The sequence below is a fragment of the Cavia porcellus genome, unplaced genomic scaffold (genome assembly GCF_034190915.1).
Source record: "Cavia porcellus strain 051 isolate PalLab524CR breed Dunkin Hartley unplaced genomic scaffold, mCavPor4.1 scaffold_14, whole genome shotgun sequence".
NCBI classification, from domain to species: Eukaryota; Metazoa; Chordata; class Mammalia; order Rodentia; family Caviidae; genus Cavia; species Cavia porcellus.
This window is the reverse complement of record NW_026947497.1, coordinates 29,323,836-29,343,100: the sequence shown is the minus strand read 5'-3', so window position 1 is coordinate 29,343,100 and position 19,265 is coordinate 29,323,836. Positions and strand designations below refer to the sequence as shown.

The following is a 19,265-nucleotide window of genomic DNA, read 5'->3' as shown; positions in this document are numbered from 1 at the left end:
GCAACCTATTGGCCTGAAGTTTTCCCGAATTTAATATAATCATAACTAATACTGAAACATGTAGATGATGAATTTAATTTAGTTCAAATGGGATAATGGATCTATAAATATCTATTAAATAAATATGAAATAATTATATATATATATATTCTTTCTAATTCTTAAAAATTGAAAATGTTTTCAAAGTTGAACTATAATACATGGTTATTGAAAATATTTAATTGCTCAAAAGGTTATTAGATACTAATTTTGACAAATACAATAAGAAAAATGAAACTTGTTATTTTATGTCTGCTACTCTGTGCATCTAAAGAAAGAACAAAATTTATAGTATATAATAACAACTTCATTAATACACATTGATTTTTTTGTCTGAAGGACATGCATTAGGGTAGTCCCACTCTGTGGGCATGAATATATAGAATAGATTCATTACAATTTTTTCCTTCATTCTTTATCTCTCATATAAACAGCTGCAGTTTTAATATACATTTCTCTCTATCACTGCTGATCTATTATTAGAATGGTATTTATGAAGAAAGTCATTATGGATATTTTAGAATACATACAAGTATTAGTAAAACTTGACTTTTTCCATGTATAGACATATTTAGCCAGAGTTATGGCATTGCTTTTATTACGTGTGATTTTCCATTTAATGTTTATGTTGCTGATGCTCTTTGTTCTATGAAAAGAATACCCTCAGGGAATTTATAGGCCCTTTATTTACTTTTCTTAAGATTCTTATGCAAGTAATAAAAATCACATTGAACATTTTAAAAAGTATGTGTTTATGTGGTAACAAATAAAATATCAGAAAACTTTTTATACACTCCAATAAAAATGAGTTGTTATCTCTTGGCTCACTTCTTTTTACATCCTGTTTTTATCTGCAACCTCTCCTTGCTTTTACTCCTGTGATCCACTTTTAAATGGACAGTCCTAGAGGGTTATACAAGGCTCCCTTCATTTTTGCTAACTCCTCCCTACACATCACATAGTGAATATATATATATATATATATATATATATATATATATATAATACACCTATACTGAGAACTATTATGTATTTTTTCAATATAGTTCTTCACCTTAAATTTATTATTTGCAACTTTCCCAGCATTTTTTAACATATTTTCATCCAAAATTGAGCATCTCCCATCCTAAACTATTATTTTACCTCATTTTCTTCCTGCTAGGCTGCACCGTCAAAAACAAGGGAAATTTCTAAAGTGCCAATTTCCACAGTTACTAAGTTTAGAAATCTAAATTTTGGCTTTTACAACTTTGGGAAAAATTGACTGAAGCAAATAAATAGGTATGATGTACTTTGTTCAGTACTATTAGAGGAGAGAAAATGAATTTAATTTCTTTGAAACTAAAGGAAGTTTCTAAATGATGATACAGAACACACTAAAAAATTACTAGGAGAAGTTGACAGTTGTTGGAGAACGTTATGAAGTGGCTCTGAGCAGGATTCAGATTTTACTAATTGGCTTTCTGTGTTTATCTATGAGTCTATCCCAGGCCTAGGGCCCTTGCCTGGTGATGGTAGCTGATTCATAGTAACTGAACCTCTATGAATCACTGGTCCTGGCTGAGGCCTTTAGTGGCCTGTGAGGCCAGAGATACGTCAAAAGGCAAGATAAGGTCACAGCTGTGGACAGTCTGGCTGCAACCCCAATTAACAAGGTAGAGACTGCAGCTGCAAAGATTTCTCCTACAGTCTCATTTCTACCATGTCTTCATGATAAGACAGTGCTACTGACTTGACTTATTTATTACTTGGAGACACCCTTGAAGTGACTCCCAAGGTCCTGCTCATTGCCTCTGTTTTCCTCAGTTTCTCTGCCTTTTGTCCTTGGTCCTAATAAAAGTGGACTCATCCAGAAAAAAATTTGTCTTAACTCTCAGAGTCTCGAGCTTAAATAAAGGGTTTCAACCCTCCTGGAGGCCTAAAAAAATCATGCAATATGACTCTTTTTATTTAACCTCTGCCATATCCTTGTTTGGGAGATCGGGGATCTAGGTCGATAATTAAAATGATAGGACTACATGTAGTTTTTAAATAATGGATTTTTAATTTAAGTTAAATTACCATTCTACACTCAATAGGAGATGACATTATTCTTTTTATATTTAGGAACATTTTAAAGGAAAGGTTGGAGGATAGTCCTGCAAAAGATATACTGAGTTAAAGGTTTACATCTCAAAGAGAAATAACTTACAAGTGAAAGTTTGATGAAACTCCCTAAGAACAGTGAGGTGAGAAGTGTAATCTTCAAGAAAATCTTTTAAAGAGTGGTCAAACTGAAGGGTTTTAGCACTCTCTCAGAAATTATTCTCTTTTTCTCTAAGCATTTCAGTCATTAAGATATTGTGTTTAATTCATGAGATATCCTTGAAAAATACAGTGAATCATTACTTTCTAAAAATATATTACAATAAAAGGAAATTTGTCAAGTACACTTATCCTTCATTTCTGAAGCTATTTTTCTGAAGCCAATTTCTGAAACCATTTTGAAAGTATTTTTTATGTCTTTGGATGTATTGTTGTTGCTAGAAAATTTCCAAGTCAAACTGATAGAAAGACTCTTTGCACCAACCAGATAAGAAAGCAGCCTTAATTTTTATGCCAAGAAACCAATGCAGGAACATTCCCAAAGGCAACAGCACTGAGTTTATAAAGAGTTTAGTTTATATACCATTTAGAAGTGGAAAGTATAAAACAAGTGACAAAATGTTATATAATCGTCTACATACATTGAGTCATATATTGACAGGAAGCCTAGTGATATAAAGATTTGTGGAAACAAAAGAATTGTTCATCATAATATGGAAACAGTCAGGGAACAAGGGGAAGGGTCCTCACAGAGTGAGCATAGTTCAAGGTGTTACAATACAGAAACATTGACTTCCTTGGCTACTCCAGGGTGCCTCAAGGTACCAACAATTACTCTGACTCAGTGCTTATCAGAGGTATGCAGCTGGGCTTTAGACTCTGTCAAGGTCAATTGAATACAGCAGGGAAACTTTGTCAGAGGCCTCTAACTGCTCTCTAATTTGTATAATGAAATACATATAAGTTTGCTGTTTTGTAAATGTGTACTCATATTATAATTGTGCCTTAACACTGTTGTAGCTATCTCCATGTCCTCTACTGATTCAAAGTTTTTATGTTGCATGGTTATTTAGACTTGGTAGAAGACCGAGAGTAGGCACAATGAGAGATCCAATGAATAAGGTATATGAGGATATGTCTAATATTTTAGGAGCTTGTGTTTTCCTTGAATAGCATTGGCACTGGCATTCACCATTTTCTATATCTTCTAAAAACTCATGAAAGAGGATTTCCAGAACACCGTTACAGAGTAAAGATAAAAATAGGACAGGTATGGTTGAAGGAAAGGCAGTATTTTGGTGAGAATTAATGGCAATATGTGTTTTACTATAATAAAAACTTTAAGTGTAAATATTCACCATATTTTTATCACATTTCATATTTCAAAAGACTAGATTGTTGCATTCTTTAAAAAATCTCATCCAGATCATACTGTTGGGAACCACCAGATAACTCTCCTTGATGTTACTTGAAAAGAAGAGTAACTATCTCCATTTTGGATGAACTTGGACCTATCTCCATGTACTGATACGTACAGAGCTAGCTAGGTTATCTCTTTGTCTCTTCAGCTGACTTTAAGTAATGTAAACTGGGCTGGCTGGGGAACTGATCTCTAAAGCAAAGTAACAGGTCAGTGTTACATCCCCCCCCCCCAGTGATGCCCCAAATAACCCCAAATGGTTGAGCCAGGTGGGATGGAGAGCCATGCTCCATGCTGTTGGCTGGAACTGGCTTGAAAAAGAGGCTATGGCTTCCCAGGACAAAAAGGATAGTACATCAGAACTGAAGCACAAACCCCTAATTATTAGATACTCCCTCAGTTGTTATGCAGATTGACCTTTATGCATTTCTTGCCCACTGTTTATCATAAAGGTGATCTCAGATTTCTGACCTAGTCCAGCTCATGGCAGTCATGGAAGTCACATATTTCCTAATGCTCTCACTGTCACTCAGCCCTGGGCCATTCCCCTCATAGAAAATTAATAAAACCTGGGAAGGGGTCTGGGCAGGGCCTTTGTTCTGGTGAATCAGTCTTGGCTGGACTTAGGACCCCTTGGATCTCCACAACTGGTGTGGTAGATTGGAATTAAATCACTAGAATCCCAATAACTCCTCTGTGAAATTACAAATATAAAAAATTCCTGGACTAGGATCAGGATAGAAAGGGCTCTCTATATCACACCTCTTCAGCACTGATGCAATCATCTCCAATTCTTCTTGTTAAACCCCCACTGTCTGTGATTCAGGCTACTGTTATTAAACATCGTATATCTGATCATACAATCACCCAGGCTAATACTGCATACCAATCCCATTGAAAAGCAGCAATCAATCACTTTTGCATGGTGTTAATGATGTGGTTTGCTACTCAAACTTTATCTGATTTCAAACTACTTGTTCATGTCTTCAAGACTTACTAGTCCTGAAGTCACAAACACACATGTTAGCATCTTGGCTCTCACCCTTCCTGCTTCTGGAACACCTGTCTTCTGATCTTCATATGTAAAATTTGTTCTTCTTGCCATATAGAAGTCAATTTGGATGCTATGTTTTAGGAAAGGCACCCCTGAGAAATAGCCAACTAGCACTTTTTTAAAATCATAGGATCATATTTCAGTAATTTGCATACCACTGTGCACTTAAACATTGTTTTCTTAAAAGTATGTGACTTCAACCAAATAACAAAAATGTAATATTATTATAAATAAATGAAATCTGGGGCTGGGGATTTAGCTCAGCAGCATAAGCGCCTGCCTTGCAAGCAGGCAGTTGTGAGTTCAATCCCTGGTACCGATAAAAACGAAAAAGACAAATAAATAAATAAGTAAATAAATAAAATCTGAAATATAAGTAAATAACTTATGCAAATTAGCTTTTCCTTAATAGTGGATTGGCACTTAAAGTCTTTCTTGCCTGTCTTTATATACAAGTATATATTACTTCAATATTGAATATTTATTTATCACAAATTTAAGGTAACAGCTGGATTATTTCTTGGAGTCTGTTTCATCTAAAGAACTACAAATTAGTAGAGCAGTGTTCCCTGGGCACTAAGGTAGAGTTTGAATATTAAAGTGAAATGGACCTAGACTTATAAATAATCGTCAAAGAGTAAATAAAAATTACTCATCTAGAGTCCCAATGTATTTAATAATTATAGTTATTGCTAACATTGCCTGTGATTAACAGTCAAGTTACTGATACACAGTTACCTACAGTTTACATTGAAATGTACCTGACTTTAAAATTTCGTTTGTTTCACATTTCTTTTGTAAACCTTTCAAGAGCTTGCACATTGAACACTACGAAATATGAATTTAGGGATTAGAATACAATTGTTAATTTATTTTGTTTTAATCACAATTTCTTAAATTTTAACCCAGGAATACAAATATTTAATTGTCTGATTTGGAATGTATGCATCCTTGGGACCATATTCCTTCTTTCTAAAAAGAGTCCACCTTTCAGGAATGTTTGTGCTTCAAAGACTATAGAAGTTTAAATGTCACTCTTGTTATAAGTAGCCATCTGATTATTTAATAAATCACTTATTTTCTACTATCTCACCTATAAAAAAGTTAAAAATATGTAAAGGCAAAAACTACAGTGGTGAAATACATACTTAACCTTGAATTTTTGAGTTTAAAATTGCATTTGTAGTTTCAAACCCTTGTTAAATTTTAAAATCTAAATTCACTCATGTAAACCTTAGAAGTTAGGAAAATCACTAAATAACCCATTCTCATATGATATGTCTAAAAATGCTTTAGGAATTGAATGAGATAAAATATGTAAATACTATGCATATATAAATGCTCTGACACTGAGCTAAGGACATTAAATATGAAGTTCTGCAAAATAACTATTAACTAACATTGAATAATTATCAATAAAACTCTATGCTTCCACATGTTAATTTTCTAGAAAAGCTGCATTGATTTTTTTGATTGATTTTCTCTTGCAAGTAAAACAGAAATTACTGCTACTATGTCTGTGAAAAATACTTATTATTCTGCACAATAAGTAAAATATATGACACCTTTCTATTTAGTAATATAATTACATTTCTATTAATTTTTCAAATTTATAAGATGTATTTTACAAGAAAAGAATTTAAAAAGATTTAATAGTGCTAACTTCTATGACATTTAATAAAAACTGTTTTTTGAAATCTAAGAATTGAATTTTCATTTGAAACAACTGAATGTATAGAAAAATTCTAAATACATCATCTTCTAAAAGCACATGCATTTTACCAAGTTCATTTATTTAAATAGTTATGTATTTGTATGCATTCATCTCTTACATACATGTGTTAATATGTGTCATCACTTATCATTTTAATATATTTTACTTGCATATATATATATATATGGGGTTGGTTAATTTTTTTCTCTTTGCTAGGACAAAATACCCAACAACAAAATACAAAGGAGAAAAGTTTATTTAGCTCACAGTTTGTGAAGATTTCAGACCATACTTAGTTGGCTCCAAGGCAGAGTGATGTGGCAGAGGAACAATGTTTCCTGGCAATAGAAAACATCAAAAGAAGAAGAGAAGGAGTTCAAGAGAAGACTGGTTGTGTTCCTTATATTGTATGTGGGCTACCTACTCTGGGATAGGTGTAGCCCTGACATTCATAATTCCAGTACTAGAAAATAAAACTATCACAATCTCTAGATTCAACCCCTTCCATGACTGCATGAGGTGAGGTTTTAGGGGAACACTCAGACACAAACCATATATATATAAAATAATTTGGGGGAAATTAAATCTTTTCCACTGAAACAGCAGCTACAAAGACAGTTATAATGTCTTCATTAATATTAGCACTAAAAAAGAACAAGCTTTCAAAATAGAATACATTAGTCATGGAAAAAAGATTGAAAAATTATGTTAATATAAGCAAACAGCATGAAGGAAGGGTACATTATATTAAAATCATTTATATAAGTTGATGCTATTTGAATGTGAAAAATAATTTTAGTGTACACTAAAAGGCCAGTATTTTTCAAAAATTTAAAGACAAGTATCTTTGGTGCAAGTGAGACACAATGTTTAGAAATAATGAAATTATACTAAACTGGTCTGCTTATTTTATTGTCAAATAAGTGCTTCCATGGGTTTGAAATATCTGTGTCCATCTATTTTTACTTCCAAAGTATTATATTATATGTCAACACTATCAAAATCAACTGACTTCTTATCTCTTATATTTAGAAGACTTAATTACAACATTGGATGACAGCCTTTTCCAATAACAAGTTCATATAATTGAACAGAGCTAATTACAGGTACAAAATCATGTCAGCATGCTGCTAATATAAAGAGGTTGAGACCCCATGGAAAATTAAGTCAATTGAATTCAAAGTGGCACTACATAAATTAATCAAAATGGAAATTATTTTCTTATGAGTACAAAACAAAGTTATTCCCATAAAAACATACATCAAAATACTTTTGTGAAATGTAATCTTTCAGACTTTCACTCATTTTTTTCTAATCAATAAGAATTTTGTTTCTGTTTGTATTCAATGAAAAACCGTGATAGGTGTATATGAAAGAAAATTGTTAGGAGTCTGGCAAGATGGCAGAATGGTAAGTAGCAGAGAAAGTGCCTCTCTAAGAGTCACTGTCCAGGTGCTGTAATATAGCAATGTGAGGAAGACAGTGAGGAGGAAATTGGGTGCCCTGGCCCCTGAAACAATCTGAAAAACAAATTGAAGCCACGGGGGAGTGTGAAGAGAGAAACTTCAAGAAGGAGGTAACCAGTGGTGCCCTCTCGCTTAGACAGGACTCACTGTGCAAGAGGAGTGGTTCAAAGCTATGGACACACAGCCACAGCAATGGTGATGGCTGGTAATTCAGGTGGCTTCTGTGGAGAGATGCGACAGTGGATGGGGGCAGTGGGTATGGAGGGGAACAGCAGATGTGGAGGACTGTACTAACTGGTGGTGAGTGCAAGGTTCTTGCTCTTGCTGCAGGAGAAAACAACTGGTCTGGAGCCATCTTGGAGGTAAGCAGTCTGAGAACAGAACTTAGAATTACACCTGGCTCCTGCAGAAGTTACTCAGAAGACAGCGAACCAAATATGACTGACTGGTCTCCACTAAAAAGGGAAGGCTTCCTGAGTGAACTCTCTGCACACCGGAAAGCTACTGCTGACTTACTAGGATAGATTCAGTGGATCAGGACTCTGTCTCTTCAGGTTGTCTGCTATTGAAAGCAGAGAAAAACCTGAAAGTAGAATTGTTTGGTTTGGTTTTGGTTTCTGTCTTCTCCCTACTTTCTCTCATGTTTGTCTTTGATTTTTAATGCTTGCTTTCTTTGTTTCTCCTTCATTATTTGATCTTGTTTTTATATAAGTGGAAACACGGTTCCTAGATTCCTTGTGGCTCTCTTCTATTATTTTTATCTCTTCCTTTGCTCTTTTCTTCCAGTCTTCCACACTAGTGTCCCAAAGTTCACTGTTACATCTTTGGTCCTCCAATCTTACTTCTAAACTCTTCCTCTTCTTCCAGTTCCCTATTTTCTCCTTAAACTATATTAAATCTTAATCATCAAGGTCTAAATTGACAAATCAATTGACATATCATTGTACACTGCATAGAATTTTCTGGTTTGGTTGAGATTTTGTTACATAACTGCCAATCTGGTTTATACAGTTAAAAGTGGCAAATTAAGGGTTAGCTCAGTCTTTCATTTTCTAGGCTGTGGTTGATGCTATTGCTACCACGATAGCCAAAATTGACATCATTGTTCTAAACAGCTGTTGGTCCTGGTATTCCATGACTGAGATTGATTAAGAGTCACACAAAATACAGTGACACAGTGTCAATGAACCAGGTAATAGTCCAGACAAACAACAACTTCTCATCTCCAACAAACTAAAGAGGTAAGATCTTCTAACCAACTCAGAACTCCACAACCAGTTACACCTGGAATATATCTCAGAGAAGCAGTCATCATGTAAGGGCTTAAATACTAACAACAAAGCAATCCACCATAGGCAATTTACAGGTATCACCCAAAGAATTAAACTTAAAAAAAAAAAAAAGAACAACACAGAAAAGAAATGAAAAGAAACTGAGAAGACACTTCAACAAAATGCAATCCTAGACATCTATTTTGGCAAAGGCAAATTCAGAGAACAATGAAGTGAGACTATCAAGCAGCCTCCCACCAGGTATCTCTAAAGCAGTAACAATAAAGCAATTGAATGAATCTCTAGAAAAAAATAAAATCAGAAATAATCTCTCAGAAAACTCCAGAGATGATATCCCAAATAAAGACCATGCTTAGTGATACTAGAGTAGATACAAGCAAAACAATAAATGAGCTTAAGAAAATTATGGAAGCTCAATATAGGAAAAAAATAAAATCCATAAATCAGATTCAAGCAGATATCCAGGAGAATAAAAATTTCTTTGATAGTATTCACAGTAGATTAGGCCAATGGGAGAACAGAATCTCAGACATTGAAAACAGGCTTGCAGAGTGTGAGCAGGAAAAGAAACGATTTCTTAAAAATAGCTAGGGACCATGAGAAATCAAACAGCTGCTAGATGAGACAAAGAAGAATAACTTAAAATTGTCTAGAATCAATTAAAGAGCAGGAGATATCACAAGTAGCATAAAGAAAATGTTCACAAACATCATGGCAGAAAACTTCCCTGGTTAAAAAAAAAAAAAAGAGTTTGGCATACAGATAAGTAATGCATATAGAACTCCAATTAGCATCACCAAAATAAATCTATATACAGGCATATCATAGCCAAGAGTCCAGAAATTCAGCACAAGAATAGAATCAAAAATTCGTTAGGAAAAGAAACAAGTCATCTATAAAGGACAGTCCAACAGAATCACAGCTGACTTCTCAGCACAATCTCTCAAGTCAAGGAGAGTGTGGAGCAAGGTATTTCAGGCTCTAAGTGAAAACAGCTTTTAATCCAGATTGATGTACCCCACAAAGCTATCCTTCAAAATGGATGGACAAATAAGATAATTCTATGACAAAGAACAAGTGAAGAAATTTATAACCACCAAACCAGCTCTCCAAAATATTCTGAAGGACATTCTAGAAAGAGATAACGAGGACTACAGGTCCCTGAACCCTAACAGAAGAAATCTGCCAGGCAAGATAAACAATTAGAGGAAAAAGAAAAAAAAAAAAAAAAAAAGAGGAGTGGGGAGCCAAAAACAGGAAAAGTTCTGACAAGAATATATCATATCAATTATACCATCATACATATCAATTATAAACATCAATATTAATGGTCTCAATTCACTAATCAATAGATAGACCAGCAGAATGCATCAGGAAGCAAGATTCAACAGTATCCTAGATAGAAGAAACACATTTAATTCAAAAAGCAATACATAAACTAAGAGTCAAAGGATGGAAAACAATATCCTAAGTGATGGGAACCTCCCTCCCAAACAGGGCTAGTTCTTCTATTTGCAGACAAAGTGAATTTTAAGTCAAGACTGATTAAGAGATATAAAGATCACTACATCCTTGTAAAGGGGATAACCCATGAGGAAAAGATAACAACCATAAATAAATATGAAACAAATACCAGTGAATGCAACTATATAAAACAAATAGTAATAGATGTGAAAAGTAAAAAAACCCTAGTGCAATTGTATTGGGAGATCTCAATACCCCACTGTCACAAAATGACAGATCAGTTAGACAAAAGCCAGTGATGAAGTATTCGAACTGAATTAAAATTTGAACAAATGGACTTAGAATACACATTCTCTCAGCTGCATGTGGGATGCTCCCCAAAATAGACCACATTCTGGCTCATAGAACATGCTTAAGTAAATGCAAAGGGATGGAAATTATTCCATGCTTACTGTCAGACCACAGTACATTGGAAATCCACAGCAAACAAACTACTAGCGCTTGATAAACACATGCAAATTAAACAGCACCATCTCAAAAAACCAATGGATCACAAATTAAATTAAACAAGAAATTATACAGTTTTTACAAATAAATGATAATGGCAATACAACATATATATCCTATGGTACACAATGAAAGCAGTAGTAATAGGAAAATTTTTAACAATAAATATCTATACAAGGAAAACAGAGCAAGAACATATAAACAACTTAATAATGAACCTCAAACTTCTATAAAGAGTAGGCTAAGTCAACATCTTAATATGAGGAAGAAAATTATAAAGATCAGAGCAGATCTTAATGCATTGGAGACTAGAAAAACAATACAAAGAAACAATGAATTAAAGAGTCCTTTAAAAGATGATATAAAATAAACAAACCTTTAGTTAACCTTATCAAAAAAGAAAGAACTCAAATATATTCAATTAGAAGTAAAAGTGATAAAATAAAAATGGACTCTACAAAAATGCAGTATATCATCTATATTTACTTTGAAAATATCTATTATAATGAGAAGGAAAATACAGATGATGTGGACAACTTCCTAGATACATACGAAATACCAAAGCTGAATCAAGAAACTATAAATATTGTAAATAAACCAATACAATCAATGAAATTGACGTTGTAATTAAAAATCGGTCAACAAAGTGAAGCCTGGGCACCAATGAATTTACTGCTGAATTCTATAAGAAATTTAGAGAAAACCTAACATCACTACCTCTCAAACTCTTTAGTGAAACTGAAAGGGAAGTAATACTCCCAACTTCATTCTTGGAAGCTAGCATTACCCTGAAACCAAAACCAGGAAAGGACCCAACCAAAAAATAGGATTACAAGCCAGTCTCCCTAATGAACATAGATGCAAAAAATCCTCAATAAGATACTGGCAAACAGAATACAGCAAATCATCAAGAATATTATATACCATGATCAAGTGGGATTCATCCCAGGAATGCAGGAATATTTCAATATACATAAATCAACAAATGTAATACATTATATTGACACACCAAGGTAAAAAATCGTATGATTGGACATTCTCTCCTAAACCGGGAATCTTAGCTAGAGGTTGGAGTGAGTCTGCACACAACCCTAAACCCCAGGAGACTTTAAGATAATCTCTTCCAGAGCTCAAGGACCTGCCCAGAGCCTAGCCACACTAGGCTGTGTTTGGCATGTTTCAGGTTTGCCCAGAACATGCCCAGTGACCTTCTCCCAAACCGGGAAATGCAGCTGCTGGCTGGGGTAAGTCCGTTCACCACCCTGAGACCTGGGAGACTTTAAGATCATCACTTCCAGAACTCAAGGGCTTGTCCAGAGCCCAGGCACACTAGACTAGCCTTGGGAAGTTTTGTGGACCAGCTATATTACGCCCAGTGACCTTCTTCAATTACGGAACTTGAGAGTAGGTGAAGTGAGTTCCAGGGCATTGGTCTTCACATGGGGAGACTTTAGCACATTATCCAGAGTGGTTAGGTCCCTGCCCAGCTACCTGGAACACTGAAGGTGGCAAAGGAGGGCCTGAGGGCCTAACTGGAACAGGCTCAGCAACCTCCATTCAGTCCCAGGAGCCTAGACCACGCGAGATGATTTCCAACACATCCAGGGGAAGCCTTGGAACAACACTTGAAACATAGAAATATAGGCAAATGACAAAGCCAAAGACCAAAATGCAAGCTCAAACCTCCAGCCCATCCCAAGAAACCTTAGGAGCCATGAATGCAGAAGAAAATATATGCCATACAACTGAAATACCTGAAATAATAGCAATTGAAATAAAGAAGCAACTCCAGGAAGCTTTAATAGAATTCAAACTAGAAATTAATCTCCCAGGTAAAGGAAGAAATGATAAAAGAAATGAAAGAGATGCTGAACATATCTAAAAAGACAAAGTAAAAAAATTGGAGGAACTAAACAAAAAGGTAGAATCCCTGGATGAAAAATATAAGAAATAAACAGAATACATAAAGCAGATGCAAAGAGATATACAGGAAGTCAAAAATTCCATTGAAAGCTGTAAAAACCACCTCAATGAAAGTGAAGACAGAATTTCAGACCTCTAAGACAAGATTGCAGCTAGTGAGCAGGAAAGGAAAGATCTTTTAAAAATAACAAGGAATCAGGGAATAACAATTCAACAGCTGCAAGATGATGCAAAAAAAAAAAACATACGATGGATAGGGATAAATGAAAAAAAAAAATGGGACAACATAAAGGATGTACAGAAGATATTTAGAGAAGTAATAGCTGAAATTTTCCCAAACATGAGAATGGAAAACGATATCAGGATCAGTGAAGCATATAAAACTCCAAATAGACATAACCAAAATAAAACTACACCCAGACATATAATAATCACCATCAGAAATCCAACATAAGAATAGAATATTAAAAACTGTCAGAGAGAAAAGATAGATCACCTATAAAGTAAAACCTATCAGAATCACAGCAAACTTCTCAGCACAAACAATAAAAACAAGAACAGCAAGGAGTGAAGTATTTCAGATCCTCAAGGAAAATGTTTTCCAACCTAGACTGATGTATCCTGAAAAACAGTCCTTCAAAATTGATGGAAAAAGAAGATACTTCCATGGCAAAGAACAGCTGAAAAACTTCATGATCACCAAGCCAATCCTGCAAAGAATAATGAAAGACAGTTTAGATACACTTAGGGAAAAAACCACTAATCAAAGCAGACATTTAAATAGAACGGAAAGATAAAGATTCAATAACAGAAAGATAACATGTCAATAATGAACAAACACATAACAACATATAACATTATGACCATTAATGTAAATTGTCTCAATGTACCAATTAAAAGAAACAGACTGGCAGAATGGATCATATGCTGTCTAAAAGAAACCCATCTCACCCAAAAGGATACTCACAGACTGAAAGTCAAAAGATGAAAAACAATACTTCATGCAACAGGAACCGCCCCCAAAAAAGTGGGGGTAGCATTTCTGTTTGCAGACAATGTGAACTTCAAACCAATAATTATCAGAAGAGATAAAGAAGGTCATTACATACTGGTTAGGCGAAAACTTCAAGAGGAAGAGATAACAATGGTAAATACATATTCATCAAATTCCAGAGCACCCAGTTATATGAAGCAAGTATTAACAGAAATGAAAAACCAAATTAGCAGTAACACAATTATAACAAGAGAACTTAACATACCATTTACAACAAGGGATAGATCAACGAGACAGAAAATCAGCAAAGAAATAACAGAACTGAAACACACACATGAACAAATGGATTTGATAGATATATACAGAGAGCTCCATCCAACAACATGAGAATACACATTCTTCTCAGCAGTACCTGGGACATTCTCTAAAATATGCTATATATTAGCCCACAGAACATATTTAAATAAATGCAAAAGAGTTGAAATTATCCCATGCATGTTATCAGATGATAGCACCATGAAATTAGACATTAATGATAAAAGATACTGAAAAAAAAAAACCACAAACACATGGAAACTGAATAACACCCTCTTGAGCAGTCAGTAGGTCATAGGGGAAATTAAAGAAGAAATTAAGTAATACCTACAAGCAATCGAAAATACAAACACAACTTACCAGAATCTGTAGAATGCAATGAAAGCTGTCCTCAGAGGAAAATTTATTGCACTGAGTTCCAACATAAGGAAAAAAGAATGAATACAAATAAAAAACACGATGCTACACCTCCAACATCTAGAAAAAGAAGAGCAAGTCAAGCCCTAAGCCAAAAGAAGGGAGGAAATTATAAAAATCAGAGCAGAAATTAATGCAATAGAGACTAAGAAAACAATTCAAAGAATCAATGAATCAAGGAGATGGTTCTTTGAAAAAATAAATAAAATTGATAAGCCCCTAGCCAACCTTATTTTTAAAAAGGGAAGAAAAAGCTCAAATTCATGCACTAAGGAATGAAAAAAGGCAAAATCATTACAGATTCTGTAGAAATACAGATGATCATCAACACCTATTTTGAAAACCTCTAGTCTTGTAGGTTTGATAACATAGAAGAAATAGACAGATTCCTAGAAAAATAAGAAGTACCAAAGTTAGGTCAAGAAGATTTAAAGCTGCTGAATAACCCAATTTCTATTAATGAAACTGAAAATGTAATTAAGTCCTTACCTACAAAGAAGAGCCCAGACCCAGATGGATTCATTGTGGAAATGTACAAGAAACACGAAGATGACTTAAAGCCGACACTCCTCAAACTCTTCAATGAAATTGAAAAGGAAGCAGTCCTTCATAAGTAATTCCTGGAAGCAAATATTACTCTAGTACCAAAACCTGAGAAAGACCCACTATAAAAGAAAACTATAGACCAATCTCCCTAATGAACACAGATGCAAAAATCCTCAATAAAATATTGTCAAATAGAATGCAGCAAATCATCAAGAAGATTATACACCATGACCAAGTAGGATTGATCACAGACATGCAGGGATGGTTCAATACAATCATTGTAATCCACCATATAAATAAAGCTAAAGTAAGAATCACATGATCATTTCTATACATGCAGAAAAAGCTTTTGATAAGTTCCAACGTTCATTTGTGATAAGGTTCTTATCATAAATCAGAATAGATGGTCTTTAAAACCTCAGTATCGGAATAGATGGTCTTTACCTCAATATAATAAAGGCCATCTATGACAAACCAAGAGCCAGTATCATACTAAATGGCCAAAAACCAAAGGCCTTTATCTTAAAATCAGGTACAAGACAAGGATGTCTCTTGTCACCACTCCTATTTAATATAGTCCTGGAAATACTAGCCAGAGCAATTAGACAAGAGAGAGAAATAAAAGTGGTAAAGATAGGAAAAGAAGAAGTTAAATTATCATTATTTGCAGATGACATGACACCCTACAAGAAGACCCCCAAAACTCCATTGAAAGACTCCTAGATATAATAAATAAATTCAGCAGTGTAGCTGGATACAAAACCAATGATCAAAAATCAATAGCATTTCTATATACAGACAACAAAATCACAGCGAAGGAAATAGGAGAAGCCATCCCCTTCACACTAAAAACCAAAACACTGAAATATTTAGGAATTATTCTCATGAAAGAAGTGAAAGAACTAATACTCTGAAAAAAGAAATTGAAGAAGATGGAAAGACATCCCTTGCTCAGGGATAGGAATAATAAATACTGTGAAAATAGCCATTCTCCCAAAAATGTTATACAGATTCAATGTAATCCTAATAAAAATACCATTAACATACCTCATAGATGTAGAGAAATAACTCCTCGATTTCATCTGGAACCAGAAGAGACCTAGAATAGCAAAGACAGTTCTAAGCAGCAAGACAAGACAGGAGGCATCACAATCCCTGACTTGAAGTTATACTACAAAGCAACTGTAGTAAAATCAACATGGTACTGGAATAAAACAGAGTCAAAGATCAATGGAATAGATCAAAGGATACAACCACACCTACAAACACACTTAACCACCTTATCTTTGATAAAGGGATCAAACATGTTCACTGGAAGAACGATAGTCTCTTTAATAAATGTTGGAAAAACTGGCTCTCCATATACCAAAAATTAAAACTAGACCCATGTCTATCACCATGTACTAAATTAAAATCTAAATGGATCAAAGATCTGATTATTAAAACAGAAACACTAAATCTATTGAAAGACAAATTGTGTAAAAACCTTGAAGACATAGGAGTTGGTAGAGAATTCATGAACAGGACTCAAACCACATGAGAAATACTTCCCAGAATCAACAACTGGGATCATCTCATACTAAAAAGTTTGTGCACTTCAAAAGAAATCTCCAGCATAGTGAAAAGAAAATCCACAAAATGGGAAAAAATCTTAGTGAACTGTCTCTCAGACAAAGAACTTCTGTCTAAAACAAAGAATTAAAAATAATCAGACCGGGCTGGGGATTTAGCTCAGCGGCATAAGCGCCTGCCTTTCAAGCAGGCAGTCGTGAGTTCGATCCCTGGTACCAATAAAAAGGAAAAAGACAAAAAAAAATCAGACCCCCAAAATTCTAAGATCTAATCCAAAAATGGGCATTTGAAATGAATACACAATTCTCAGATGAAGAAATACAAATGACTAATAAATACATGAAAGAATGTTGGTCATCATTAGTCATTAGAGAAATGCAAATTAAAATCACAGTAAGATTCTATCTTACTCCTGAAACAATGTCAGGATCAAGAAAACTATCAACAACAAACGTTGGAGAGGCTGTGGAGAAAAAGGAACACTCCTGCACTGTTGGTGGGAGTGTAGACTGGTGCAACCATTGTGAAGGTCAGTCTGGAGATTTCTCAAAAAGCTGGGGTTGGAAGTGCCATTTGTTCCAGCTATTCCACTTCTAGGCATATTCCCAGAAGAACTGAAAACATTATAGCACAGTGATATATGTGCACCCACATTTATAGCTGTACAATTTGTAATAGCCAGATCTTGGAAACAATCTAAGTGTCCATGAACTGAGGAATGGATAAAAAGGTATAGTATTTTTATATGTGGAGTACTACTCAGCTATTAAGAAGGATCACATTGAGATTTTTGTAAATAAATGGGTGCAGCTTGAGACCATACTCATAAGCAAAATAAATCAAACTCGTATGTATAAATACCAAATAGTTTCCCTAGTGTAAGAAATGTTAAGAATACATAAAACTATATGGTAATCATGATTGCCCATTATATTGCTTTGAAGGCTTATAATGTTTTCATTCATTAACTGGAATGGTTTTATTCTGGGTTGTTTGATTTTATTATCTGTGATGGTATGAGCAATTATTTTGAAAAAAATAAGGGAATATATTAGCTAGTGCTGATTTAATATCATCCTGTTTGAAGTCCCATCAAGCTTTTGTTCTTCTGTCTCCATCGGTTTATCATGTTGCATCCTATTAGATTTCATTATATGTGATAGTATAAACAAATTTTTTATAGAAAATGAGATAATATAGAATCGATTGTGCATTTTCTGTTAGTTGGTTCTAAATACCCTGTAATATTTTCATTCTCTTGAATGTTTTTACACTGTCATGTTATGTTTGATGCTATAGTATATGAAGTTATGCTCAAATATTTCAAGGAAAGAGACACTATGGTAACTACTATTATGTCAGGTTATCTTGTGGTGAAACTATGTTGCTTAAACTGTTCTGTTCTGACCTGTGTTGTTATGTCCTCTTTTAGGTTAATCTTCTTTTTTTAAAATTTTTTAATAAAAAAATCATATGATCATTTCAATAGATGCAGAAAAAGCTTTTGACAAATTCCAGCACCCATTCATCATAAAAATCTACAGAAAATTAGAATACATTGTCTTTATCTTAATCTGATAGATACTATCTATGACAAACCAACAATCACCATCATACTAAATGGACAAAAATTGAAAGCTTTCACTCTAAAATCAGAACAAGGCAAAGAAGTCCACTGTCTCCACTCTTATTCAATGTAGTCTTTGAAACTTCAGTCAGTGCAATTAGACAAGATAAAGAAAGAAAAGGAATTAATATAGGCAAGGAGGAAGTTAAAGTATGGTGACTTTCAAATGATGAGATACTTTACATAGAAGAACCCAAAAAGTCTAAAAGAAAAAACTGGTAGATTTAAAAAGCAAATTCAGTAGCATAGCTGGATATGAAATCAATATTCAAAAAAACAAAAGTCTTCTTGTACACAAATTACAAACTTACTGAGAGAGGAATCAGGGAAACACTGTACCTAATATCAATTTAACAAAAGTTGTAAAAAGACCATGATGTTGAAAACTACAGTAGTCTGAAAACGGATATTGAAGATCATATTAGAAAATGTAGGTATCCTGTGTTCTTGGGTAAGAACAAATATAATGAAAATGGCCACACTTCCAAAACTATTATACAGATTCAGTGCAACCCCAATTAAAATTCCAATCATGTATCTCACAGAATTGGAGAAAATCTAAATTTTATCAGTAACCAGAAGAATCCTAGAATACTAAAGGCAATACTGGGCAAAAAGGCAAGACAGGAGGTGTTACAATCCATAACTTGAAATTATACTGTAAATCCACTTTGATAAAAACAACATGACACTTGAAAACAAAAACAAGTCCAAAGACTAATGGAATAGATGAAAAGATGCAGAACCAACTCTAGATACACTAAGCCATCTTATCTTTGACAAAGGTGCTACACACATTTAGTTGAAGAAAGATATCCTCTTTAGTAAAT

The 19,265-nt window shown here is 34.1% G+C and overlaps 1 long non-coding RNA gene across 1 annotated transcript in view; it reads right to left on the bottom strand.

Annotated features, from left to right (window-relative positions):
* Positions 1 to 6,558: 6,558 nt before the first annotated feature.
* LOC134470394 (uncharacterized) overlaps positions 6,559 to 19,265 on the bottom strand; it is a 31,945-nt gene continuing 19,238 nt past the window's right edge. The window contains exons 2-3 of the long non-coding RNA XR_010039245.1: positions 16,284 to 16,335; positions 6,559 to 6,650 (exon numbers count right to left, since the gene is read on the bottom strand). This is a non-coding gene — a long non-coding RNA (uncharacterized LOC134470394). The remainder of the gene's footprint in view (positions 6,651 to 16,283; positions 16,336 to 19,265) is intronic.